We start from the raw sequence: 26061 nt of genomic DNA, 5'->3' as shown, positions 1-26061 counted from the left end.
CACAACAGGGCTGCTGGGGAGGGTGAGAAATGGCCCCAGCCGCCCCCAGGGCTGAGCTCTGCCCCTCACGCCCTGATTCTCTCTCCCCAGCGACTGTGACTCTGGATCCAGACACGGTGAATTCCCAGCTTGCCCTGTCTGGGGATGGGAAATATGTTATCTGGGACCGTACCCAGGAGCGACTGCCTGACAACCCGGAGAGATTTGACACTCGGCCCTATGTGCTGGGCCGTGAGGGGTTCACCTCGGGGAGACATTGCTGGGAGGTGGAGGTGGGGGATGGGCGACACTGGGCTGTGGGGGTGGCCAGAGAGTCTGTGAGCAGGAAGGGATGGATCAGACGTATCCCTGAGGGGGGGATCTGGGCTGTGGAGAGGTGGGGGAGTCAGTTCCGAGCTCTCACCTCCCCTTTGACTCCCCTGCACCTGATCCCCCCCAGCAGGATCCGTGTTTGTCTGGACTGTGACCGGGGGCAGGTGAGATTTATTGATGCTGGTTCTGAGGCCCTGATCTTCACTTTCCCGATGGGCTCCCTCCCTGGGGAGAGAATCCGACCCTGGCTGGGGGTGTGGTCAGCATCCCCACTCAGCCTGTGTCCCTGAAATCAGCTTCTCTAGCCTCACACACCCCCTCTGTGACCCTGGAGGACTTCCCCCTACCTACCTCCTGGCTCCTCATTTCTAGGATCCCTGAAAGCTCCTGCCCCTCCCTCCCTCCAGCCCCAGAGATTGGAAGGGTACGGAGAAAACCCCTTGAGAATGCAGATGAGGCAGAGGTGGGGGCTGGGCAGGGGCAGAACTAACAGCCGGGCTGGGGACAGGCAGAGGTGAGGGCTGGGCAGGGGGCAGATCTAAGAGTCGGGCAGGGGACAGGCTGGTAGGAGGGGTGGGGGAGGACACTGAATTAATCACTAAGGGGTTGGGGAGAAGCTGGAAGCTCCACAGAAACAGGGAGTGATTTGTACCCATCTGCCAGCCAGAGCTCCTGCTGCAGGGCACAGTCACCTTCCCCTGTGACTCTTGGGGAGCCGGTGACACTGACGGTCACACACAGAGTGCGGAGGAAGGTGAGGGATGTAGACAGACCAAACCCCTTCACACAGCCAACTCCAGCCATTGGAAACAGAAGATCCCGAGTTTTATTTAAGTCAGTCCAGGAGCTACCCCAACCCAAGTACCCCTGCCCTGCCCCGCCCCTTCTCCGAGGCCCTGCTCTTGCCCCACCTCTTTGCTGAGGTCTCACCCTCCTCACTCTGTACAGGAGGAGAGGGACAGAGTGACATCAGCGCCCCCTGCCTCTGTCTCCCCCACCCTGCACAACAAGCAGGAGGCTCCCGGGGGCAGCGCTGAGGCTCTGGGCAGGAGCAGCAGGGCACTGGGGGGAGGGGAGTTGACGTGCCAGCACTTGACAGGCTCCCAGCCAGACCAGTCAGGATCCCCTGTCAGAGCCTCCAAGCTCTACTGGTTGGTGACCGTCCCCCTCAAAATCACTGGGCCAGTCGCATGAAGGGTTTTTATTATTATTTTATTTTTTAATCCTGAGGCCTGGGGGAGGCAGGAAAAGGGTTTGTTTAGCCAGAGGGGATTAGAAGGAAAATTCAAATGAAAATAAAACAAGACTAAAGGGAGAGTCCTGGAGACATGGTGAAAATCTCCTTCCAGGCTGGGTTTTGAACCCTCCTTCTCAGGCCCTTTCGCTGTCCAGCGTCGGTGACTTACTGTAAATAAACTAGACAAGCAATTCTTGTTTGGTCCACTTCACTGTCTCAGCTGCAGCTCCTGGAGGCAGAGGCCAGGGATTTGCTGCCTGAGGGGGGTGCGTCTCCGGAGTGCCCACAGAGAATATCCCACCCCTAGGAGGAGAGTTTGGGGTTTGCTGCGCTGTGTTCCTGCCCAGCCTGGGCTCCTCTGTCCTGCCCACACCTTGTCAACCAGCAGCTCCTCCACGGGGCTGTGTGGGGAGGTGGCTGGTGCACAAGGTGCAATCCAGGAAGGGTCCCAGGTGTTGTAATGCTGAGCATCATGGGGCCTAATTTTTTGGCCACTAGATAATTCCCGGAAGAGAGTGTGACCTGCACAGCTGAGTTAGGGGCTTAAACTCTGTAAGCAACGCGTGGGCGTCACACACACAAAAGCCAGCTCAGCAGGCAGGTCCCCGGGAGCTGTCTAAGCCAGCCAGGGGAGATGCTGACAGGAGGGGAGGGGTGCGCTAAGCCCCGCCCCTCTCACAGGGAGATGCCTGCGTCTGGGCTGCAGGGGGTGCCAGTCCCTGCTTAGCAATCCACTGGCGGGAACCCAGCGGCAGGGTCGGGTGGCTCAGGCACCTGAGGTGTTTCTTGCCAGAATAAGGCAGGCACCTGCCTCGCCCCATATGCAGTGGGGGAGGGGGAGGGGGGGTTTGGTGATTTCACCCCCTGGTTAGAGCCACACACCAGGGCCCGTCCCCAGGCTGGGGGCGGCTCTGTACTGAGACCTCACCCCCCAGCTATCCAGTGTGAGCCCCTCAAGCACTAACAGCTTGGACGTGGGGGGGGGGGGAGAAGCTTCCCCGGGGGAGGCTGGTTCCCTGGCCCGTCTCTGCCACCCACGTCCCACCCCTGCTCCACCGCAGGCCCTGCCCCAGAGCCACTCCAGGCCCTGCTCTTCCCTGGTTAGTCCCACCGCTGCACCCCTCCTGCCCTGCCCCCGTGAATGCAGAGGTTGGGAAGGGACACAGCGGGGGGTGGGGGGTGGGGTCAAGGAGAGCTGAGGAGAGATGCGGGCGAGAGGGGGGGGGAGTCTCTCAGGGTTGGGGATGTACAGACAGGAGGGACATGACAAGTGAAGGGTGGGGGGTCCTGCGGGCAGGGTGCTGGAGGAGAGGAGGGACACAGTGAGCAGTTGGGGGAGGTGTCTCGCAGGTAGGGGCTGGATGACAGGAAGGACACGGTGAGCAGGGCCATCCCTAAGGGAGACCGGGGACCTGGGGCAACCCCACTGGCACAAGTCCCACCCTGCCTCTGCTCTACCTGCACCACCCCTGCTCTGCCCCATCACACCCCTTCTTCCCCTGCTCCATCTCTTTCCCTGTGCAACGCAAGCCGAAGAATTATCAGGGGCCTGGTGTGGGGTGGCAGCTGGGATTGTCCCCCCCTCCCCACACTCACCTCCGCGGTGAACCTGGAGCAGCCTGGGAGCCTGTTCCTCTCTGCCCCACCCCGCCTCCCCTGGCCTGCTGGGCTGAGCAGGGACCCTGCAAGTGCTGGGTGGGGGGTCTATGGCCCTCAACAAGGAGTCACAGACAGGCCCCGCGGGGACTTTGGTCTGGCCTGTCGCCGGGGCAAGCTGGCCTCTGTGACTGATGTTTCCTCAAACGACAGATCACCCCAACATTCAGGTTGTGCCCAGTCCCAAGGCCCAGCCACTTACCCCAGGTCACTTGTGTGGTGCTGCGTGAATTAGGGGAGACACGCGAGGAAATTGTTAACACCGATGTTATTCGCTTGCCAGGACTCAAAGCAGAAATGCCAGGGGAGATATCTGCAAACACGCTGCTTTGCAAGTCTCCTGTGGGTCCGTTTGTCTCCCCTTTGCCCTGGGAGCTCTGGGTCTGTCTGAATTTCATACTTGTGCTGTGCAGCTGGGCCCACTCCCAGGCGGATCGGCATGAGCACGGCCTCCCCCACCTGGTGCTCCAGCCAGGGACATGGGCTGTGCCATAACCCCAGTGACAGACCAGGGCCGACGCCTGCTGAGCCAGCGAGCCAGGCAGGGGCCTGTGCGGTGAAGCTTCTGTTTGGGGACAGGAAGTACCAGCCTCATGGCAAAAGCACATAAAGGCACCTGCAGCGTCCCACTTCTGCTTCCTACCTCTGCAGTAACTTTGCTACAAGCCAACCTCTGGGGTGAGGCCCACGGGGTGGGGGAGGGTTTGTTTTTTTGGGGGGGCCAGAATGGGAGCAAGGGCCACCCATCCCCAGCAGTGGCACAGGAACCTTTCCCGTGCATGGTGAGCAGCAACATCCAGAGCCCTTCCCCCCAGCCGGACACTGCCTGGCAGGTGCCCTGCTCCGGGGCACGCTGGCCTAGTGTCCCCTTTGGACCCTCCTCCCTGCTGACAGCCACAGCAACAAGGGCTGGTCAGTGCCCAGGGGTTCCTCTTCTGCTACGGCCACAGGACAGGCCTCTCTACCCCACACAGCAGGTCCAGTCCCAGACTGGGTTCCAGCCAGAGAAGGGCGCCCCAGCCACGGCAGGTCCAGTTCTGAGCTGAGTTGAGGCAGGGGAAGACACAACAGGTCTGGGAAGAGCATTCCTGCCTGGGCTCCAGCCTGGCAGGGCTGAGCGTGGGCTTCTGTGCTAGGAAGGGGTGACCAGGCCATGGCAGGTCTCAGCTATGGCAGGATCGGGTGGACGTGGCATGCCCAGGCTGCAGCTCAGTGCAGGCTAGGAGCCAGCAAGCCCTTCCTCTCTTCTCCTTCTCTGCTAGGGGAAGGGAAAAGAAGCCTCCCCTTTGAGCTGGAGTTGAACCAGCCCCCTAACAGGCACTTGCTACAGTCCTCTGCTCTGCCAGCTGAGCTATTGCAGGGCCTGGACAGGGCTGTGAAAGGGCCGTCACTGAGGCAGACATCTCGGCTACGTCTAGCCTGGCATGATTTTCTGCAAATGCTTTTAACGGAAAAGGGTTACAGGAGGGGCAGGCACTGAACTTCTAGGAGAAGCAAGAGAGAGGCTGCAAACAGCTGACAAGGATGGGATTTGAACCCCTGTGTGCAGAGCACAAGGGATTCTCCAACTGCAGCTCAGTTCTCATCCCTTATTTTCACCGTCGGGGGCTCAGTAGCCCACCTGGCTCCTAAGCTCAGCTGGTGCTAGAGGCAGCCAGACAGTGTGAGCAGGTTAGAAGGGGGGGATTTGTGTATTTGGGGAAGGGCCCGGAGCCTTCACTCCCAGTCACGCACCTTGGCACAAAGACCAATGGCCCCTGCACAAAGTGCATTGTGGGAATAAGAGTTGGGGCAGCAGGAAAGGGGCCGGCCCCTCAGCACCAGGGCACAGGCAGGAGAAGATGGGAGTGAATCCTGCTACCTCTGCCATGGCTTGGCCCAGGAGAACTGGGGTCTAGCAGCTTTTCACCCCGGCTTTGTGGGAGGCTAAGTAGGAAGGGGCCTCTGGAGGCTCATAGCCCCCTGGCTGCTGTGTCTGTGGAAAGGGGGGAAGAGGACACACACTTGTCACTGGGGAACAGGGCGCATGGATCCCACTCGTTCCTGCAGAAAATGAAACAGGCTGAGCATTTTGCAGAGAACAGGCCAGAGCCCTTCTCTTGTCCCTGGAGAGATGGAAATGGGGCCGTTCCTTGTGAGGAAAGAAGTGGGTGTGTCGGGAGTGGGGTTCGAGTTCAAACCTCTCCACAGACCAGAACCCCACATTAGGGGCAAGAAAGAGCCTTGAGTCAGACAGTGGAGAACACTTGGCTCCTGTTATGCTGCGTTGGGATATTAGGAGACTTTCTGCATGCAGCCTGGCTAGCTCAGTTGGTAGAGCATGAGACTCTTAATCTCAGGGTCATGGGTTCAAGCCCCATGCTGGGTGGTCCCCTTCCTTAACTCACTTTCTCAGCCTATAAGCAATTGGCTCTCAGTTTTCACCAGGGTTTTAGAAAGAAAAAGTCTAGTCCTGGGGTCCAGCTTTAGTAGAAGCAAAGAGAGAACCAACTGCAATTTCCATCTTCTGAGGAGAAGGGAAGAGGATTTTCTTCTCCTCAGTTCTAGCCACATCAGCCCAGGGAGGAGAAAAAATAACCCTCGGCCCGCTGATTGTCCCTGTCAGCTTCTGTAGCTTCACCTCCTGCCACAGCAGCTCCAGCTTTGAGCTACAAATCTCAAGGGGCTGGTGAGGAAATGAGGAGCTGGCAGCTCCGGTTAGTGGCTTCCCTGAGAACAAGAGGTGGAGTGTTCACAAGGTGCATCCCCCTCCCCTGCAGAGCAGGGTGTTCGAAGGACTGAGTAACAGAACAGTCAGACAAGTTCCACCAAAGCCAAAGTGTGTTTCTGTGGTGTAGTGATTTTCGATGTTGCCTAACATGCAAAAAGTCCCTGGTTCAAAGACAGGCTCTGCTCTTATTGCTGCTCCCCTGGGTGTCCAGGTAAGTGCAGCTGCTGCTGACCAGCCTGTTCCTGAGCCCAACACCCACGTGACTGGGAAGTGACATCAGCTGAGAATGCCCCTTGCTGCCAGCCTCGGGAAGGGAGATGAATCAGGCCAGGCAGCTACTGGAGGCTTGTGAATTGGCCTCCCCTGCCCTGAGAGGCTGGTGTATTGGGCAGGTTCTGCCTGCTGCCTCCCTTGTGTGACTTGCCCAGTGTCCACAGGCCACATGTCAGAAAAGCTTCTTCCAAAAAAAGCAGAAGAAAAAGCTACACAAATTGAGTTTTGAAATTTGCGTAGCTTTTTGCAGAAGAGCAGTGCAAAGTAGACACAGCCTGAGTGTTGCTCAGCACTGGTAGGAGACAGGGAGGGACAAAATTGTCTAACGGCACCTGCAGCCTTTCAGAACCACCCTCAGCCCAGCCCCAAGAACCAGCCCTTCCCTCCACCCTCACTGGGGTCTGCTGGGAACCGCCTGGACTCAAGCCCATCCCTGTATCAGCCTAAGGATTGCCTGGTCTGTAAAAGGTGCCCTGGAAATGAGGAAGCAGCTAAAGTGACTCTGGTGGGACTTGAACCCACAGCCTTTGAATGTCTTGCTGGGCTCACATTAACCACTACAGCTTAGAAGTCTAACATGCTTTCCATTGCACCACAGAGCCTGCTGGCTGGCTGAATCTGAAATCTCCACTCTCTGCTTTGCAGCATGGCAATTGCTGGGGGGAAAGAAAGGGGAGCCAAGTCTGTCTGTTTTGGGAGAGCAGGTAGGAAGAGGGAGGGGGCCACTGAGCCCCTGACCGTTAAAGTAAGGGATAAGAACTGAGCTGCAGTTGGAGAATGTGGGTATCGATCCCACTGCCTCTCGTATGCTAAGTGAGCGCTCTACCACTTGAGCTAAATCCCCTGCTGGTACAAAAAGAAAGCTCTCCTGCCCCACGCACATTGTTCCAGAGCCCACAAGGCTCCTGCAGATGCCCAAGGCTTCTTTCGGAAAGGGCCACTTGTGATTTATTTCGAAGTAAGTGCTGTGTAGCCAGCCCCAAATTACAAAATAAGCTATTTCAAAATAGGCGCATCGATTATTTTGAACTATGGGACGCACCCCTAGTGAGTTAGAGCTGAACTTTAACCCCAGCTCCCTGCTCCATCCACCCATGTACTGACTCCCTCTTTCCATAGGGCTGTTCGCATTGGCCTCCTCTCTCTGTAGCCAGGCTTCAGCCAGGACTGAGGCTCAGGCAGGAGAATGTGACCCGGCTCCCTGCACCTGGGCCCTGCATTTCTCATCCCTTCTGAGACACATGTTAGTGAAGGAATAAATCACAGTCACATGAGTGTAGATTATTAAATGTTGTTGTTTCCTTGGAAACTCCCCACAGACCTTCCCCTGGGGGCCCTGGGCAGCCTGCTTACACTGCACAGGTTATGTGGAGGTGAGGGTGCTGGGTAGACATGCCCATACTGTTGAGGACTAGCCTGCTGGGGGGAGGTTCTGGTTACTTCCTTTCCTTGTCTCTCTCAGACTGTGTCTACATTCCAGGGCTACGTCTACACTGCAGGCTTTTTGTGCAAGAGCAGATGTTCTTGCGCAAAAACTTGCAGAGCGTCTACACTGCAGGCCCGTTCTTGCACATGTACATTTATGATACAGCATCAGACAACAGGGCTTCTTGCACAAGAGTTATTCCTCTCCCCACGCGGAATAAGCCCTCTTCCTCACGAAAGCCCGATGGCTAAAATGGCCATCAGAGCTTTCCTGCGCAGGAGAACGTCCACACTGCCATGGGCGCTCTTACAGAAAAGCACTTCTCTTGTGCAACAGCACATGGCAGTGTGAACACATTGTTGTGCAAGACCTTTTGCACAAAACAGTTCTTGAGCAAGAAGTCTGCAGGGTAGATGTAGCCAGGGGGTGTTTGGTTTTTTTACCAGCACTGAGCTTTGTACAACAGCCCAGGGAACATTGTGAAAAGGCAAAACCTTCCTACTCTGGGTGTCCCTGGCCAGCTAGCGAGTGGCACAAAGGTTTCCTGAAGTGCTGACTTCAGGTGGATTGAAAAAATTACTTCCACCTCAGTTGAGGTGGCCTAGTGCTTAAGGAGATGGGCTGGTAAGATATTGTGGTTTGCACACAGGGGTTCAAATCCCATCCTTGTTGGGTGTTAGCAACCCTCTATCTTGCTTCTCCCAGAAGTTCAGTGCCAGCCCCTCCTGTACCCCTGCCTGCCCCAGCCCCTCCCACTGCAGTCTGGGGAAAGAGGAAATCTCCACAGAGACACTCCCAGGTGGGACCCTCAATCCCTTCTGCCCTCAGGGGGAAACCTCACAAAGGAGATTCCAGGCAGCCAGGCCATGGGGGTCTCTGAGATGCCCCAGCCCTGCAGCCTGTCCCTCTGTGAGGTCACGGCCTCCCAGCCAATGAGCTGAGGTGCTGTAAAAGTTCCTTGTGATGTCACTTCTGCCTGGCAGGCTCATGTTCTGCCTTGGCCAGCCCCTTGGCATGTGTGAGCTGCTCCCCCTCTACCCTCCTCACTCAGGGCTGGTTCTGGGGCTCAAGCAGGGAACATCAGAGGCTGCTCAGGGGGCCACATTGCTAGGCCAGGGTCCTTCCTGTGGGGCTGTGAGTGTTGCTGTCCCTGCAGTACAGACAGGGCCATAGAGCCTCAGAAGGCTGCAGCGGTGGGAGTCACTTTCCTGGTTTTGGGAGGGAGACGAGACGTCAAGGCCCATGACTCAGAGCCAGCTACAGATACCCATGGAAAGCTGATTTTCAGAAGGGTGTGATCAGCCCTTCCTGTGTATCTGGCTTCTTCAAAGGGGCTTAATCAGGATCTAAAAGTTGAGGAAGGGACATTTAGAAGGGTGAATTTCTGAGCCTGGCCCTTTTTTTCTGTGTGCCCCAGTGGCCTAATGGACAAGGCCCTGGCCTTCTAAGCCAGGGATTGTGGGTTCAAGTCCTACCTGGGGTGACAGTTTCCTCTCACTGACAAAGACTTTACCTCCCTCTGCTCTCCAAAATAGTTGGCAAGAATGCTCCACAGTTGCTGTTCCCCCCTCTCTACAGAAGCTGTTCAGACTCCTCACTAGCCAATGCTGGTGTTAGGTGCACACCTGGTTGCTAAAAGCCCAGGTAGCCAAAGAAAGAGTGAAGGGGCATGTTTTGCTTTAGAAGGCCCAGGAGTGACAGCCGGAGGGAGGTGGCTGCAGCAGAGCAGGATCTGTCTGGAGACAAAGCGGAGCCTGAGGATGAGAAGGCCCATGAGAGGCAGAGACTCCAGAGTGGGGGGCGGGGGGCTAGTTATTTGGTCTTGCAAAGGAACAGAAAATCCCCAGGCCCTGAGCATGGTGCGGGCGAGGCTCATGGGGCAGTTTGCCTGGTGGGGTTTGGGGGGTGGAGAAGCTGTGAAGCTCTGTGAGTGGATAAGGTCCCTGGCTGAGCTGCGCCCCCTGCCGTGTGTGTGACTCAAACTGTCCCACGTCCCCTTTTGTGTGTCTGTTGCGCTTCCAGCGTCTTTCCTCAGGCACGTTCATCCAGCAAAGACCCCCCCAGGGATCTTGTATCTTCTTTTGTGCAACTCAGCCGCAGACACTGCCAGGGCTGAAAGGAAATTGCTGCACTTTGGGAGTCAAAGGTATTGTCTGGGACCATACAGCAGTTTCACCAAGCAGTCTGAGGAGGGCACCAAAGGCTCAGTTGACTAAAACACCTACCTTATAAACAGGAGATCCTGGGTTCAACTCCCAGTGGTGCCTTATTGCAGCCTTTGCTCACATTTTCCCAGGTCCTTCTGGGACAGAGAAGAGGCCTCCCCTGGCCACCCATGGAACTGCTGGTTCAGGAAAAGGCTGATTGGAGAGGAGAGTTGGAAAGAAGGAAACCACAAGCGAGAAGCACCTGATGCCCACGTACCTTGACTCTCCATGGCTGCAGGAGCTGTAGAGGTTGCACCCTCAGGCACTCTGAGCATGGAATCACAAGGGCATGTGGTGCTGGCTCTCCTGTCTCAGCAATTGCAGTCAGAGCCCTGCCTTGCCAGTGCCAGTCACAGCAGCCTCTGCACCCACTCCAGGCTTGTGGTTTCCTTCTTCCCCACACTCCTCCCCACTCGGCCTTTTCCTGAACCAGCAGTTCTATGGGTGGCCAGGGGAGGCCTCTCCTGTGTCCCAGAAGCTGCCAGGCTCTGACTCTTGCCCCCTTTGTGCCCCCATCTAAATTCTCTTTTAAATTGGTCTTTATGGTCCTGCTCAGGGTGTTTTTCTCCTCAGCAGCGCACAAGAGAGAAGCTGTTGCCTGTGGCCCTTCAAGGCAAGACGAGCTTTGCCTGCCCCCCTCAGCCTGACTCCCTACTTGGCCCCATTGCTGCCTCCCTTCCTGGGCTGACCCAGTGGGGTGCGGCTGCTGCTGGCAGGCAAGAAGCTGGGAGGCAAGGAGGCAAGTACACCTGGGTGAATAAGAGCTTGTGGGGACTGGCCAGGGCTTCAAGCAGGCAGCTCCCATTGGCCACAAACAAGCCTGGAGCAGGGACCAGGCATGAAGCCTTTTCCTCTACAGCTGAGAGACACAAAGGGCCCAGCAGCCCCTTCTCTCAGCTGTGCGTGGGGGCAGGGCGAGCAGGGAATCTGCCTGAGGCTTCTTGCTGCCATGTTGGGTGGCTTCATGGGCTGGATCCAGCCCGCTGGCCTGTATTGCCCAGGCCTGGCTTAGAGGGAACCTTGGCTCTGGCTGTGGGGGAGGGGCGCTGTGGAAAGGCCAGTCTCGCCTTCCTGGGCAGGGCATGACGACATGCGGCCTGGCTGCCAAACATCCCAGACAGAGAATTACAGGCCAGAGGGAAATGCATTCAACAGCCAAAGTAGCTCAGTGGGGAGAGCGTTAGACTGAAGTTTTAAAGGTTCCCTGGTTCAATCGCAGGTCTTGGAATGTAACAACATCTGGCAGGAACCTCTCTGCTACTGTGGTGTTACTCCTGTGTTTGATCATTACCTCACAGCTTGGCATTGACAAATCAAGATCATCTGATTAGCCCTGCCCCTGACTTCTTCCTGTGAGTTGCTGCGTCCTTGACTAGTGCTGGCCCTAGATAGGGAACGGGGCTGTGGGCTGAAGGGGATGTATTTGGACAATCTCTCATGTGGCTTTACTGGGGGCCAGCCAGCTAAGCAGGGGGGGGATGTGGCAATGTTTCTCCTTCCTCTGCTGAAGCTGGAGAGGGAGCCAGCTCATTCCCATGAGTCCACATACAGATGGGGCAGGGTCTAGAGAGGTGATGTAGCTGAATGGAAAAAGCAAGGAGAGCAGAGTCTCAGCCACCAGTTGAGACCCTCAAGCATATGGAAGTGTGATGGTTGCATAGTGTAAAGGGCAGGGTTCAGGATTTTAAGTCTTACAATCTGAGTTCAAATCTCAATGGGACCTGCTAGTGAAATGTTGGCTTGTGTCAATCCTTAAGAATTGATCTTCTTACCCCCTCACTCAATTCTACTTTGTGCTTCTTGACTTTCTCAATTTAAGGACTTTGGAGAAAACTCACAAAAATCTGCTCCAGTGGCGCAATGGGTCAGTGCACAGTATTTATAAGGCAGTGCGCATAGGAGACATGCTGAGGTTGTGAATTCAAACTTCACCTGGAGCAGTGGTTTTTAGTCCCTGCTGGGCTGCCCCTTTCCTGTGAACACTGTGAGAGCTGGGATTCCAGCTCAGAGGAGGCTTTCACTCCTCAAAATTCCCCCTTCGCATATTATGGCCTCATCAGAGTGAATGGTGGGTGGCCAGGATCTAAGGCCAAGTGGCTTTCAGAGTGTTGTTGCCCATCTTCTCCCCTTATCCCGCAGCTGCTGTCCCTTTCAGCCATTGGGTCAGCTCAGGCAGGGAGGCAGGAAATGGGCAGAGTAGCCAGACAAGCTGAGGGAGCCACGAAAATTCTGATCTCTGCATCTCCCCTATGTAAGGGTTTGTCTACACGTCATTCCTCTTTCGAGACAGAAATGCAAATCCAGCTGAGTGAAAGTGCAAATGAAGCAGAGATTTGCATAATCACATCCGGCCACTATTTTGAACTAACAGGCGCTGTCTAGACAGAGCTCTTTCGAAAGAAAACCCTTCATTCTAAATCACCCTTACTCCTTATGAAATGAGGTTTAAGGGTTATTTCTGACAAAGGGTTTTCTCCTGAAATGAGCGTATCTCAACAGCGTTTTTTATTTGAAAATAAAGTATTTCGAAATAGCACTGGTCTGGGAATATGTAAATGAAGTGCAGGATATTTAAATCCCAGCTTCATTTACAATTTTGAGTGTCTACATTTGCATCCCTCGCAGTTTCTCTGGGCACCAACACTCCAAAGGAATCACAAGGTCATGTGTTGCTGGCTCTCCTGTCTCAGGAATTGCAGTCAGAGCCCTGCCTTGCCAGTGCCAGTCACAGCAGCCTCTGCACCTGCTTCAGGTTTCCTTCTTCTCAACACTCCCCCCCAGTCAGCCTTTTCCTGAACCAGCAGTTCCAGGGGTGGCCAGGGGAGGCCTCTTCTGTGTCCCAGAAGGGGACAGGAAAACTTGAGCAAAGGCTACAGCAAGGCACCACTGGGATTTGAACCAAGGATCACCTGCTTACAAGACAAGTGCTTTAGCCAGCTAAGCCATGGTGTCCTTTTAGCCACAACCTCAATATAGAGCTTTTCCAGGATAACTTTTGTATCTGGGAAAAACTCTGCCCCATCCATGGAACAGGTCAACTTTTTGAGATCAGTTTCCAAAAAAGTAGGTGTGTTCTTTCAGAAGCCCTGTATTCCTCATTTTAGTAGGAATAAGCACTCTTCCCAAAGGGAAGGTTTTCCCCACATTTGGGGCCGTGTAGATGGGCCAAATGTCAGAAAAGCCTCTTCTGAAAAAAAAAGTGTCTCCAAAACTGTTCTAATTTATGGTCCCAGACAACACCTTTGAATTCCAAAGTGCAGCCATTCCCCATTTCCCTCCAGCCTCGGAGGAGTCTCAAGGCCTTTGTAGCCCAAGAAATGTGATTAGCAGCTCATACCCACAATCTTTTTGTCAATTGCAGTGTAGCCTAAGGGTCACTTACCAAGCACGCAGGACAGTCCACCACTCTCCCAGCTGAGCTATCGAAGGGGGCCTGAGTCCTGCTGGTTTGTCCATGTTGCCCCATCTACAAGTGTCAGGGCCTGTGCTCCCCCAAGCGAGTGGCATCGCAGAAGAACTGAGGGGCACAGGGGAGCTTCTCATGAAGAAGGACCCCTGAGCTAGATCCATTCACATCACAGCAAAAGAAAACTAGCTGGGTTCTTCTCATGGGTCTTGTTTTGTTTCAATGTCTCTAGGGATGCAGAAGGGGCAGATCCAAAAGAACCAAACCGGTCGAGTGCATCTGGGTCCTGCCTCTTGCTTGTGCTGCTCCCTCTCCCAGACTGTTCCTACGCCCAAGGCAATAGCTCCACACCCAATGGATGGGTGAGCAGAGGCCAGGGGGCAATAGGCAGAGTCTGGCAGCTGCTGGGACCGGACCGGAGGGCATCAGGGGAAGCAGCAAGAAACACAAACTCAGCCCCCTGAATCTCTAGCCAGGCTGGTGGGTTTCATGGCCCCAGCTCATCTGAGCAAGCTGGATGAGAGGCCGAGCCCCAGTGGGCATTAGACACCCGGCAGAAGGCACAAAAATCTCTTCTCACCAGCCTGAGGACAAGAAACCTAAAGCAGGAGGGTTTTGCAACAACCAGCCTAGGAACATCCCACTGACAGTTGAACTCAGGTTGCAAAGTTCAGAGCCCTGAGCGCTGCCCCTTGCAGCATGGGACAAACAGCTGATGTTTTTGTGGGCACCTGAGGCTTTCAGCTCTCAGGCTGCCTCTGCTCTCCCGGCCCCTCCAGCTGCCCCAACCCAGCTGCTTGTTTAAGTTTTGTTTTTACTTAAGTACCAGCTCTAGTAGAAGCTGTGTGACACTCTCCCCTCCCCCATCACGGCATGGACAGGTCGCCGCCCCCAACCAGACTCTGGAATGGCCCCCTGCATTTCCCTGGCCCCCTGGGGCTGGCAGGAAAGAGGCCCAGGGCCAGGCTAGAGCCAGGGGAAGCAGGAAGCAGGGAGATCCCCAGTCTACCCAGCTCCTTTTTGTGCAAAAGCCTCTTGTGCAAAAACGGACCCCAATTAATTATGCAAATGAGCATGGCAATATGCTAATCTGTGCTACATTTGCATGAGGTTTTGCGGAGGAGAGATGCAGTATGGAGATACCCTAGGTGGTAGAGAGCCATGAAGTGACATAGACTCAGGAAAAATCCCTGGGCTGCAATCCTTAGTTACACACAATAAGAATAACTCACCAGCTCAGACGTGATTTCTAAGCCCCCAAACAAGGAAAATAATAAAACCTGATGGACTAGGGCAGTGGTCCCCAATGCGGTGCCCGCAGGCGCCATGGTACCGGCTGGGCCATTTATGTGGCCTGCTGAGCAATCTGGGCTGGCCCGGGCATGCGGCAGGTGCCAGCCCCAGGAGCATGGGCGGCCCCTGCCTGGGGTCACAGCACATGCTGGTGCCGGCCCTGGCTCTGGGGTCGTGGCACAATCCGGTGCTGGCCCCGGGCGCGTGGCGCATGCTTGGCCCCGCCCCCAGGCATGTGGCCCATGAGCGGCCCCACCCTTGGAGGCGCGGTGCGTGAGCGGCCCTGCCCCCAGGCACCCAGCATCCCCAAAATGTTGGGGACCACTGGACTAGGGAAACTTTTCTCTACCCACACATTGCAGGAAGTCCACTTGTCTGCAAGTCAAGACTGTGTGGCCTAATGGATAAGGCGTCTGACTTCGGATCAGAAGATTGAGGGTTCGAGTCCCTTCACAGTTGCATTTGCCTTCCTTTGTCTGTGCTCATGGATCCTGATGTTGCTGCCCTGGAAAGGTCCTATGTGGCAATGTGGTTTTTCTATAACCCCATTAGAAGGCCTGTAGTTCTAAATTATGGGGGATATTGTGGGGTGTGGGGGTTACTGGCTTGTGAAAGCAGGATTGGTGGTGCCAGGAGAGAAGTGGCAGCCTGGCCCGGGGGGTGGAGCATCAGCCAGCAGGGAGGGGGTCTGATCAGGGCGCAGAGATCCTGAATAAACATTGAAAAGCCTTTTAAATATCCCTGCTGCTGCCAGTGCCAGTGAGGTTTAAGGCGCTGCCATGTGTCAGAATACAGAGAGCACGAAGGAGTCTGGCCTCCTAGATTCCATTTTGTCACCCCCTCGAGTAGTGTTGTTTGTCTGTGTGATAGTCTGGTTTGGATCTGTTCCTGTCTGCTAGATAATTGATTTTGCTAGGTGTAAATCAACTAAGGTGGTGGGGTTTGATTGGTTAGGTAATTCTGTTACAGTATGTTCTGATTGGTTAGTGAAATTATACTAAAATAATTGGTTAAGGAAGAACTAAGCAGTATTGAGTTTCTCTATATAAACTGGGGTCCAATAAGAGACCAGCAAGAAGAAGGAAAAGGGGAGAAGAGAAGAGAAAGAGAGAAGATCTTGAAGCAGAACTCACCTCCAAGGCAGCCTAAGACCAGAACAGCCAGAACTCCTCTGCACTACAGTTTGCTGTGTGAATACTGTGGTAGGTGACATTGGGAAACAAACCCTGAGTGAACCTCTTGGGTCACAGCTGCTGGAACAATGAGGTAAGATGAATGAGTGGGGAGTTGTCATGTGAAAGTTAAGACTGGTTTCCCTGACTGGGAATTGAACCCAGCACACAGCAGTGAAAGTGCTGAATCCTAACCACTAGACCATCAGGGACACATAAATAACCATCTTTCCTTACCTACCTTAGCCTTTCACATGCCACTTTCTGTCCACTTCAGGACATGGGTCCATTTTCCATTGGCCAGAGGGGACAAGAACAGAAACCAAACAGAACATCAGAACAGCCAGACGGGGCCATGCCAGTTGTCCAGCTAGCCCAGGATCCTGTATCACGACAGCAGCCAATTTCATAGCCCAGTGGGAATCCTCAGGACAGACAATAGTTCAGTGATCCCTCCTGTCGCCCATTCCTAGCTTCTAGAATACACCAGCTAGGGACACCTGCCCTGTCCATCCTGGTTAAATGCCATTGATTGACCTTTTCTGCATTAAATTATCCAGTTCTGTTTTGGACCTTCTTGTAGATTTCACCTTCACAACATCCTCTGGCAAGGAGTTCCACTGGGCGAAAAATGCTTCCTTGTGGTTTATTTTTATTTTGGTTACTTACCATTTCATTCTCTCACCCAGGATCTTGAGTAGGAGAAAAAAAAATCTTATTTGCTTTCTGCACCCCGTCATCGTTACGTAAACCTCTGTCCCGTTGCCCCTTAGTCGTCCCTTTCCCAAGCTGAGAAGAAGAAGTTCCATGAACTCGTGTGAGCTGCTGTTCCAAAAAAGAGGCATTTCCCGTGGAAAAGATGGCCAAGCCCAATCTCCTACACCGAGCCCCAGAAAATACCAATGGATACTGGGCACTTGTAAAGCTCCCTCTCGGGCAGTGCTACGGAATGGATCCGGCTGGCCATCGGGCTGACTAACCCATCAACAGACGAGTCCCAGTGAGACTTCTCAGCCCAAGTGCAGAGACTGTGGAGTCTCCCACTCCCAGCCCAGGGGCAGAGGGGCAGCGCTCTGAGGAGGCGGGTCTCGAGGCAGCGGAGACCTTTGAAGGGAACGGAGACATAAGGTCAGAAGGAAGGAGAACAAGTCACCTCTTCCCAGGTGAGATGTGGTGGGAAACTACCAGATCGGGGGCAAGCCGAGCTCCAAGGGCTGGTTCCTGTCCTGGTGGCTCCTTGCAGGGCCTGGCTTGAGAAGCACCAAGGACCCGTGTGTGGCCAGGAGAAAGGGTGCAGAAGGACCGTGGATGAAGGAGCAGGGTGGGGGGAGCAGGAACAAGGGAGGGTGTCAAAGGAAGCTGGGGGGGAAATGGGGTGGCTGGGGTCTGGACATGAGGCAGGATGTTATGTGGCTTTGTGTCAGTAGTGGCACTTCCAGGGTGGGCCCCGGACTGAGTGGCTGCAATGACCTGGTCCCAGGTAAGGGACTGCTGAGAACTCTCAGCCCCAGCCCTGCCTCCTCCCATCTCAGCCTAACCTGTTTACCTCTCCCACATGCTCCTGAAAGCCAGCACACAGGCCACCCAGCCCTGCACCAGGGGGCAGGCCCTGAAACTGCCTTGTGGGCACCCAGAGGAACAGCAATAAGAGAAGACCCTGTGTTTCTGCCTGGCTTTGAACCAGGGACCTTTTGCGTGTTAGGCAAATGTGATAACCCCTACACCACAGAAACACGCTTAATAGGGATTTCTGCTGCCGCACTTAAACTTGAGCAAATATTCGGTTGCTAACCCTTTAACCAACAGAGATTGCTGCAGGGCAAAGGAATTCTCTGTTGTCAATTTTGTGCCCTCAGGAAGGGACCAAACTGAAGGAGGCCAGGCCCCCACCTGGGGACTCCAACCTAAACCCTGAGACCAAGGGGTGTACAAGCCAGAGAATCAAAGTTTGCTGCATTTCTCCCTCCCACAACCCTGCAGAACCTCAAGGGCAACTCCACAGTCCCAGCGGCTGGGGGAGATGTGCATGTTAGAGCCTCTGCCCACTGAGCTGCAGCCTTCTGTGCCCAGGGAGCCAGACACTGCCAGGGTGGGAAGGCAGGAGGAAAATGGGGAATGGACGAACTTTGCAAGACAATGGTGTTGTCTGGGACCATAGAGGAGAACAGTTTAGAGGTGGGTCTGAGTAGGGCACCGTGGCTTAGCTGGTTAAAGCACTTGCCTAATAAACAGCAGCTCCTCAGTTCATTTACTGCTGCAGCCATTTTAAAGAGACTTTGGAGGAGGGCACCATGGCTTAGCTGGCTAAAGCACTTGCCTCATAAACAGGAGATCCTGGGTTCAAGTCCTAGTGGTGTCTTTCAGAGCCTTTGCTCACATTTACTCATGCTCTTCTGAGACCCAGAAAAGGTCTCTCCTGGCCACCAAAGGAACTGCGGGTTCAGGAAAAGGCTGAGTGGGGAAGAGTGTTGGGAAGAAGGAAACAACAAGTGAGAAGCACCTGATGCCCACAGACCCTGACTCTCCATGGCTGCAGGAGCTGCAGAGGTTGCACCCTCAGGCTCTCTAGGTGCTGACACCCCCAGGGAATCACAAGGGTGTGTGGAGCTGGCTCTCCTGTCCCAGCAGTTGCAGTTAGAGCCCTGCCTTGCCAGTGCCAGTCACCTCTGCACTGGCTCCAGGCTTTTAGCTTTTAGTTTTCTTATCAGTAATCAGCCTCTCCCCTCAGCCTTTTCCTGAACCAGCAGTTCCATGGGTGGCCAGGGGAGGCCTCTTCTGTGTCTCAGAAGGGCATAAGTAAATGTGAGCAAAGGTTACAACAAGGCACCACTGGGACTGGACCCCAGAATCTCTAAGCCATGGTGCCCTCCTCCAAAGTCTTTTTAAAATGGCTCCTTATGTTTCCAGACAACACTTTTTCGTCCCAAAGTGCAGCCCTTCCCCACTTCCCTCCATCCATCGAACCCAAGCGGTGTCTGGCTCCCTGGGCACAGAAAGCTACAGCTCAGTGGGCAGGGGGCTTTGGCTTCCTTGCCCATGGGATGCTGTTGCAGGAAGGGCTGCTCAGCAGGGACGGGGTTCACCTGTCAAGGAAGGGAAGAGTATTTGGGTGCAGACTGGCTAACCTAGTGAGGAGGCTTTAAACTAGGTTTGATGGGGGCAGGTGCCCAAAGCCCACAGGTAAGTGAATCACATGGACACCTGGGAGATGGGCCAGAAATGGGAGAGAGCAGGGGCTGTAACTGCAGAGATAAAGGAGGGACGCGGGACCACTGGGAAGCAAAATCTAACCTGTCTTAGATGCTGGTATAGACACACGGGAACTATGGGTAATGAGCAGGAAGCAGTTGGTATCACAGGGACTTGGTGGGATAATACACTTTATTGGAATATTGGCACAGAAGGGTTCAGCTTGCTCGGGAAGGACTGGCAGGAAAAAGGGAGGAGGACTTTCCTTAGATATGAAACATGCGAATACTTGGCCTGAGGCGGAGATGGACACAGGAGCGGACTTTTCAGGAGTCTCTGGGTGAGGTTAAAGGGGTAAAACCCCAGGGTGATGTCACACTAGGCGTCTATTCCAGACACCTCCCCAGGCAGAAGAGGTGCGTGAGGCTTTTTAAACAATTAACAAAATCATCTAAAGCGCAGCTGGTTTCACACACACTCAGCCTCACCCATAGCTGGGAGGCAGTTTGCAGTGAGCTGAAAAGAAACTGCCTGGTAGAACCAAGGCTCAGGATGCTTCCGTGTCCAGATATGCAAACAGCTGGCAGCCAAGTGCTGGTCTGTTCCTGCCCTCCCCAGGCAAGTGAATCCCCTCCTCTGGGTGTTACAGGCAGGACTTTGCCTGTCTGGCTTTTAGCGAGGAAACTTTTCTATGCCGGGCAAAAGTGACACCCCCTGTACTGCAGAAACCAGCCCATTGACTATTGCAAAGAGGCCGCTAGAAGCATTTAGCCCCCTTGTTGTCTCTGCTTATAAAACAAAGGAAAAAGACAACTTCTTCTACTGGAAAATGTGGGCATCACATGCAAAGCGAGCGCTCTACCACTTGAGCTAATTCCCCTGCCTTTGAGCAGGTTCCTTGTCTCACCCACTTTGTTCCAGAGCCCACAACGTCCCTTCTGATAAACCCTCATCTAAAACTCAGCAAATCTCCAGAGAAGTTGCGGTTCCCTTTACAAGACTCTGCACAGCTCAGTTCCAATCAGCCGGTCTTCCCTAGAGCCCGGAACATCGACCGCGGCAGCGTCGCTCTTACGCCCAGTGTAGACACGGCCTGAGAGTGTCACAAACCAGCCCCAGACACATTCCTGGCTAGGACCAGTCAGTAGAACAGTTTAGAGGTGGGTCTGAGTAGGGCACCGTGGCTTAGCTGGCTAAAGCACTTGCCAAATAAACAGCAGCTCCTGGGTTCAGTTACCATTGGTGCCTTGTTGCAGCTTTTGCTCACATTTACTTATGCCCTTCTGGGACACAGAAGAGGCCTCCTCTGGCCACCCATGGAACTGCTGGTTCAGGAAAAGGCTGATTGCAGAGGTGTGTTGGGAAGAAGGAAACCAGAAGTCCCAAGAGGTTTCTCCCCCACAAGTGAGACGCTCCTGCTGCCCACAGACCCTGACTCTCCATGGCTGCAGGAGCTGCAGAGGTTGCACCCTCAGGCTCTCTAGGCCCTGACTCCTTCACGCATTCACAAGTGTGTGTGGTGCTGACTCTCCTGTCCCAGTAATTGCAGTGAGAGCCCTGTTATTGCCAGTCACAGCAGCCCCTGCACTGGCTCCAGGCTTGTGGTTTCCTTCTTCCCAACACTCCTCCCCAGTCAGCCTTTCCTGAACCAGAAGTTCCATGGTTGACCAGGGGAGGCCTCTTCTGTGTCCCAGAAGGACCTAGGAAAATGTGAGCAAAGGTTACAACAAGGCACCACTGGGAGTTGAACCCAGGATTTCCTGTTTATGAGGCAGGTGCTTTAGCAAGCTAAGCCATGGTGCCCTCCTCCAAAGCCTCTTTAAAATGGCTCTTTATGTTTCCAGACAACACCTTTGACTCCCAAAGTGCAGCCATTCCCCATTTCCCTCCAGCCATGGAGTCCAGGCGGTTTCTGGCCTCCTGGGCACCGAAAGCTACAGCTCCGTGGGCAGGTGGCTTTGGCTTCCTTGCCCATGGGATGCTGTTGCAGGAAGGGCTGCTCAGCAGGGTTGGGGTTCACCTGTCGAGGAAGGGAAGAGTATTTGGGTGCAGACTGGCTAACCTAGTGAGGAGGCTTTAAACTAGATTTGATGGGGGCAGGTGACCAAAGCCCACAGGTAAGTGAACAACATGGACACCTGGGGGATGGGCCAGAAATGGGAGAGAGCAGGGGCTGTAACCGCAGAGATAAATGAGGGATGCGGGACCACTGGGAAGCAAAATCTAATCTGTGTCTTAGATGCTCATATAGACACATGGAAATGATGGGTAATGAGCAGGAAGAAGTTGGTATCACAGGGACGTGGTGGGATAATACACTTTATTGGAATTTTGGCACAGAAGGGTAGAGCTTGCTCGGGAAGGACTGGCAGGGAAAAGGGAGGAGGAGTTTCCTTCAATATGAAACATGCGAAAACATGGCCTGAGGCGAAGATGGACACAGGAGACAGACTTCTCAGGAGTCTTTGAGTGAGGTTAAAGGGGAGATGCCTGACGCTTTTTAAACAATTAACAAAATCATCCAAAGCGCAGCTGGTTTCACACACACTCAGCCTCACCCACAGCTGGGAGGCAGTTTGCAGAGAGCTGAAAAGAAACAGAAGAGAGGAAACTGGAGCCTGGCAGAACCAAGTCTTGGGATTCTTCTGTGTCCAGATGTGCTAAGCAGCTGGCAGCCAACCTCCCAAGTGCTAGTCTGTTCCCACCCTCCCCAGTCAGGTGAATCCCCTCCAATGGGTGTTACAGGCTGGACTTTGCCTGCCTGATTTTAGCCAGGGAACTGCTCCCTGTGAGGCAAACATGACACCCCCTGCCCTGCGGAAACCAGCCCATTGCGTTATGGGAAGAGGGAAGGAGCCCCTGGAAGCACTTAGCCCCTGGCTGGCTCTGCCTGTGGAAAAGAGGAAGTAGCAAACATCTATCCGTGGAGAATGTGGATATCGATCCCACTGCCTCTTGCATGCAAAGCAAGCACTCTACCACTTGAGCTAATTCCCCTGCCTGTGAAGAGTTTTCCTGCCCCACCCATCTTGTTCCAGAGCCCACAACATCCCTTCTGCTAAACCCACATATAAAACTTGGCAAATATCCAGAGAAATTGTAGTTCCCTTTACAAGACTCTGCACAGCTCAGTTCCAATCAGCCGGTCTTCCCTAGAGCCCGGAACATTGACCATGGCAGCGTCGCTCTTACGCCCGGTGTAGACACGGCCTGAGAGTGTCACAAACCAGCCCCAGACACATTCCTGGCTAGGACCAGTCACAGTCTGGGCTCAGTGAGGGTCCGTCCTGCCTGAGATGTACGTGACACAAAAGCCTCCTTTTCCCTGCCCAGTTCCCAACACTGGCTGCAGACCCAGCGATATTTGGTGCCTTGGCTGCTGTCCCTGCTGGCAGGGAGCTGTCCCGCACCCGCAGTTCATCCGCCTCCCAGGGAGGCAGCAACTCTGTGACGGGAGAAGCCAGGGCATTTCCCTGCATATGTAAAAACCATCACTGCCAGCCCGGCCTGGGCCAGTGCTCTGGCATCCCTCATGTCTGGAGCATCTGCCAGGGAAAAACTGAAACCGCATCATGAGATAAGGGGTCAGGGTCTCCCCCGGCAGGAGCTATAGGGAACGGGCTACCTCTACTTCTCCCCAGCAGGAAATACTGGACCAGGGGTCCCTCCACCCTTCCCCAGGAGGAGCTATAGCACCAGGGGACCCTCCACCCCCCTGCAGGAGCCAATGGGTGCCATGGGGGCTCACACAAACAGAGGCACAAACCCTCAATATCGGTGCCCAGGGCAAAACTCGCTCTGCTCCTGGACCAGGAACAGTGACTAGCAGTGAGGCCCCTCCCTGGCAGCACCGTGTCAGACGGTTTCTTCTCGGCCTGGTGCCTCCTGAATGCTGGGAGGAGCTGCCTGATCCGAGGGGCTGCAGTTCCCTGGAGAGAGGGGCTGGCTACACCTACCCTGCAGACTTCTTGCTCAAGAACTGTTTTGTGCAAAAGGTCTTGCACAACAGTGTGTCCACACTCCCATGTGCTGTTGCACAAGAGAAGTGCTTTTCTGAAAGAGCGCCCATGGCAGTGTGGACGTTCTCCTGCGCAGGAAAGCTCTGATGTCCACTTTAGCCATAGGGCTTTCTTGAGCAAGAAACCCCTGTTGCCTGTCCACACTGCCTCCTTGTGGATGAGTTATTGGGCAAGAGGGCTTATTCCTGATGGGGAGAGGAATAACTCTTGTGCAAGAAGCCCTGTTTTCTGATGCTGTACTATACATTTACATGTGCAAGAACGTACGTGCAGTGTAGACGCTCTGCAAGTTTTTGTGCAAGAACATCTGTTCTTGCGCAAAAAGCCGGCAGTGTAGACACAGCCCTGGAATGTAGACACAGTCTGAGACAGACAAGGAAAGGAAGTGGCCAGAACCTCCCCCCGCAGGCTGGTCCTCAACAGGATAGGTGCGTCTACACATCACCCTCATCTCGAAGTGAGCTGTGCAGTGTGAGCGGCTGCCCAGGGCCCCCAGGGGAAGGTCTGTGGGGAGTTTCCAAGACAACAACAACTACAAAGTTTCATAATCTACAGTCATGTGACTTATTTATTCCTCCACTAACAAGTGTCTCTGAAGGGATGAGAAATGCAGGGCCCAGGTGCAGGGAGCCGGGTCACATTCTCCTGCCTGAGTCTTAGTCCTGGCTGAAGCCTGGCGACAGAGAGAAGAGGCCAATGCAAACAGCCCCATGGCAGTGAGGGAGTCAGTACGTGGGTGCGTGGAGCAGGGAGCTGGGGGCAGAGCTGGGCTCTAACTCACTAGGTGTGTGTCCCATAGCTCAGAATAAGCGATGCAATTGTGTAGCTTATTTTGAGTCAATTTTGAAATAGCTTATTTTGTAATTCGGTGCTGACTACACAGCCCTTATTTCCAAATAAATCGCTATTCCAAAATGCCTCTCACTCCTCCTGGCATGAGGTTTGCAGGGATGTCGGAATAGCGAGCCCGTTATTGTTTGAAATAAGGGGCTTGCTCTTAAGACGCGTCAGTGTGATATGAGCACCACGTCCCCTAAACCTCTGAGCTAGCCGGCCCACGGGTGTCAGTCCCACAAGTGGCTCTTTCAGAAAGGAGCCTCAGGCCGCCACAGAGACCTTGTGGGGTCTAGAATAAGGTGGGTGGGGCAGATGAGGTGCTCATATGCAGTGAGTTAACTGAAATGGGAAACCCCTTGGTTTGTGTGCAAAAAGTAGTGGGATTGATGCCCATGTTCTCCAGCTGCAGCTTTGTCCTGGTTACTAGTTTTCACTGTTGGGGGCTCTGTGACCCCCTTCCCTCTTCCTACCTGCTCTCCCAAAAGAGACAGATCTGGCTCCACTTCCTTTTCCCCCAGCAATTGCCAAGCTGTAAAGCAGAGAGTAGAGATATCAATACCAACAGTCCATCAGGCTCTGTGGTGCAATGGAAAGCACGTTGGACTTCTAAGCTGTAATGGTTAATGTGAGCCTAGCTAGACATTCAAAGGTTGTGGGTTCAAGTCCCACCAGAGTCACTTTAGCTGCTTCCTCATTTCCAGGCTGCAGCTTTTACAGACCAGTCAATCCTTAGGCTGACACTGGGGTGGGCTGGCATCCAGGCAATTCCCAGCAGATCCCAGTAAGGGTGGAGGGAAGTGCTGGTACTTGGGGGTTGGGACGGGGGTTGTTCTGAGAGGCTCCAGGTGCCAATAGACCCTCCGTGTCTCCTACCTGTGCTGTGCAACACGCAGGCTTGGAGCTTTGCTGGAAAAAAGCACTAGTCTAGATGCGTATCTTTCAGAAAATAAAACCTTTTCCAAAAGATCCCTTAATCCTTATCTTAAGGGTTTATTTTCTGAAAGATCCGGCAAAGCTCTGAGCCAGAAAAAAGCGGAAGCCATTTTTATGCAAATGAAGTGTGGGGGGGATTTAAATCTCCGCATCATTAGCAATTGCGATGTGTCTAATTTGCATCCCTTTTATGGAAAAGGGATGCAGTCTAGACACAGCCTTAGTGTAGATGTAGCCTCTGTGAGTTACCAGCAGTGCGGCTGTTAGTGTCAGCATCTAACTAATTGCACCATTAGGCCATGTCTTCACTCAGGTGGAGATTGCTGCTGCAATCCATCTTCCAGAGCTTGATTTAGCATGTCTTGCTAAGCCTCACTAAATCAAACCCCTAGGGCACATCCTGCTCTTTGCTACTATTCTACTCCCACTGTGAGGGCACCACCAAGCTCAGCTGAAGGTAAAACCAACTCCAGATACATGTTGAAGAATGGTGGGAAGAAAAGACCCATTGATCTGGCAACAAGGCACCACTAGGAGTTGAACCCAGGATCCCCTGCTTACTAGGCAGGTGCTTTAGCCAACTAAGCCATGGTACCCTCCTTGAAAGCAGCTGTAAAATTGTAAACCCCTGCCCCCGGTACCCACCCACCCTGCTGCTGCTGCTCCCCCCAGAGCACAGGATTCACCTGGCACAGGTAAGTGCCTCTGTCCCCCCTGACCCTGGCTTCTGGGTTCCCTCCTGTTTAGCTGCCTGGCCCCAGGTAAGGTCACATGAGACTGCTCATATCACCCCCTCAGCACGGAGCCCTGGGCAGCCGCCCTGTTCGCTCAGGTCTCAGGATGGCAGGGCCTGCAGGGATACTGGGTTTGAATGACAAGGTGTTGGAGCAGCTATTAAAAGGCTTCTTCCTTGGCAGGGCCATTGTGCTTGTGGATTGGCTATTTCTTGGATGACTGGTGCTTGCACATGCAGCTGGGCTTTAGCAAGTCAGAACGATGCAAGTCGTAAGTAACCCAGCACATCTGGAAATGGGAGTGGAGTAAAAAGTACAATATTGTCTAAAAAAAATAAAATAACTTGAATAAAAATCAGTGTGTGACAAAAATAAATTACTTGAGTAAAGTAGAAATACCCAAAAAAGGTCGTGAGTAGTGTAATCAAGTATTTCTACTTAGTTATTTTCCACCTCAACCTGGCAGGCAGGGGTACTTGGCCCGTTGCTGGTCTGTGGACTGGCAGTTTGTTACCACTGACTTAGAGGAGCCCCAGGAACTGCAGTTTCAGGAAGAAACATCAGGAGATTTTGATTGGCTGCCAGGTGCTCCACATGCTAATCAGGAGGCGTGTTTCTGTAAACAGGGACATGGAGCATATTCTAATATACAGATTT

The 26061-nt window shown here is 54.0% G+C and overlaps 1 protein-coding gene and 8 non-coding genes across 9 annotated transcripts in view; 4 read left to right on the top strand and 5 right to left on the bottom strand.

Annotated features, from left to right (window-relative positions):
• The window catches only part of LOC149523058 (uncharacterized), a 224171-nt gene that overhangs the window by 180048 nt on the left and 18062 nt on the right, over nucleotides 1–26061 (bottom strand).
• TRNAK-CUU (transfer RNA lysine (anticodon CUU)) lies at nucleotides 5501–5573 on the top strand. Its single transcript has one exon. It is a non-coding gene; the product is annotated as a tRNA-Lys (tRNA).
• Nucleotides 6686–6790, bottom strand: TRNAR-UCU (transfer RNA arginine (anticodon UCU)). Its single transcript has 2 exons — nucleotides 6754–6790; nucleotides 6686–6721 (listed from the first exon to the last, which is right to left on the bottom strand). It is a non-coding gene; the product is annotated as a tRNA-Arg (tRNA).
• Nucleotides 9025–9097, top strand: TRNAR-UCU (transfer RNA arginine (anticodon UCU)). The gene has a single exon. It is a non-coding gene; the product is annotated as a tRNA-Arg (tRNA).
• On the top strand, nucleotides 14907–14979 carry TRNAR-UCG (transfer RNA arginine (anticodon UCG)). The gene has a single exon. It is a non-coding gene; the product is annotated as a tRNA-Arg (tRNA).
• Nucleotides 15833–15904, bottom strand: TRNAE-UUC (transfer RNA glutamic acid (anticodon UUC)). The gene has a single exon. It is a non-coding gene; the product is annotated as a tRNA-Glu (tRNA).
• Nucleotides 17353–17425, bottom strand: TRNAV-AAC (transfer RNA valine (anticodon AAC)). Its single transcript has one exon. It is a non-coding gene; the product is annotated as a tRNA-Val (tRNA).
• On the top strand, nucleotides 24310–24414 carry TRNAR-UCU (transfer RNA arginine (anticodon UCU)). The gene is made up of 2 exons: nucleotides 24310–24346; nucleotides 24379–24414. It is a non-coding gene; the product is annotated as a tRNA-Arg (tRNA).
• Nucleotides 25193–25266, bottom strand: TRNAT-AGU (transfer RNA threonine (anticodon AGU)). Its single transcript has one exon. It is a non-coding gene; the product is annotated as a tRNA-Thr (tRNA).

This window comes from Pelodiscus sinensis, chromosome 19 (genome assembly GCF_052426305.1).
Source record: "Pelodiscus sinensis isolate ZL-2025 chromosome 19, ASM5242630v1, whole genome shotgun sequence".
NCBI classification, from domain to species: Eukaryota; Metazoa; Chordata; order Testudines; family Trionychidae; genus Pelodiscus; species Pelodiscus sinensis.
Note: the sequence above shows the minus strand (reverse complement) of the source record. Positions and strands in the feature narration are given on the sequence as shown.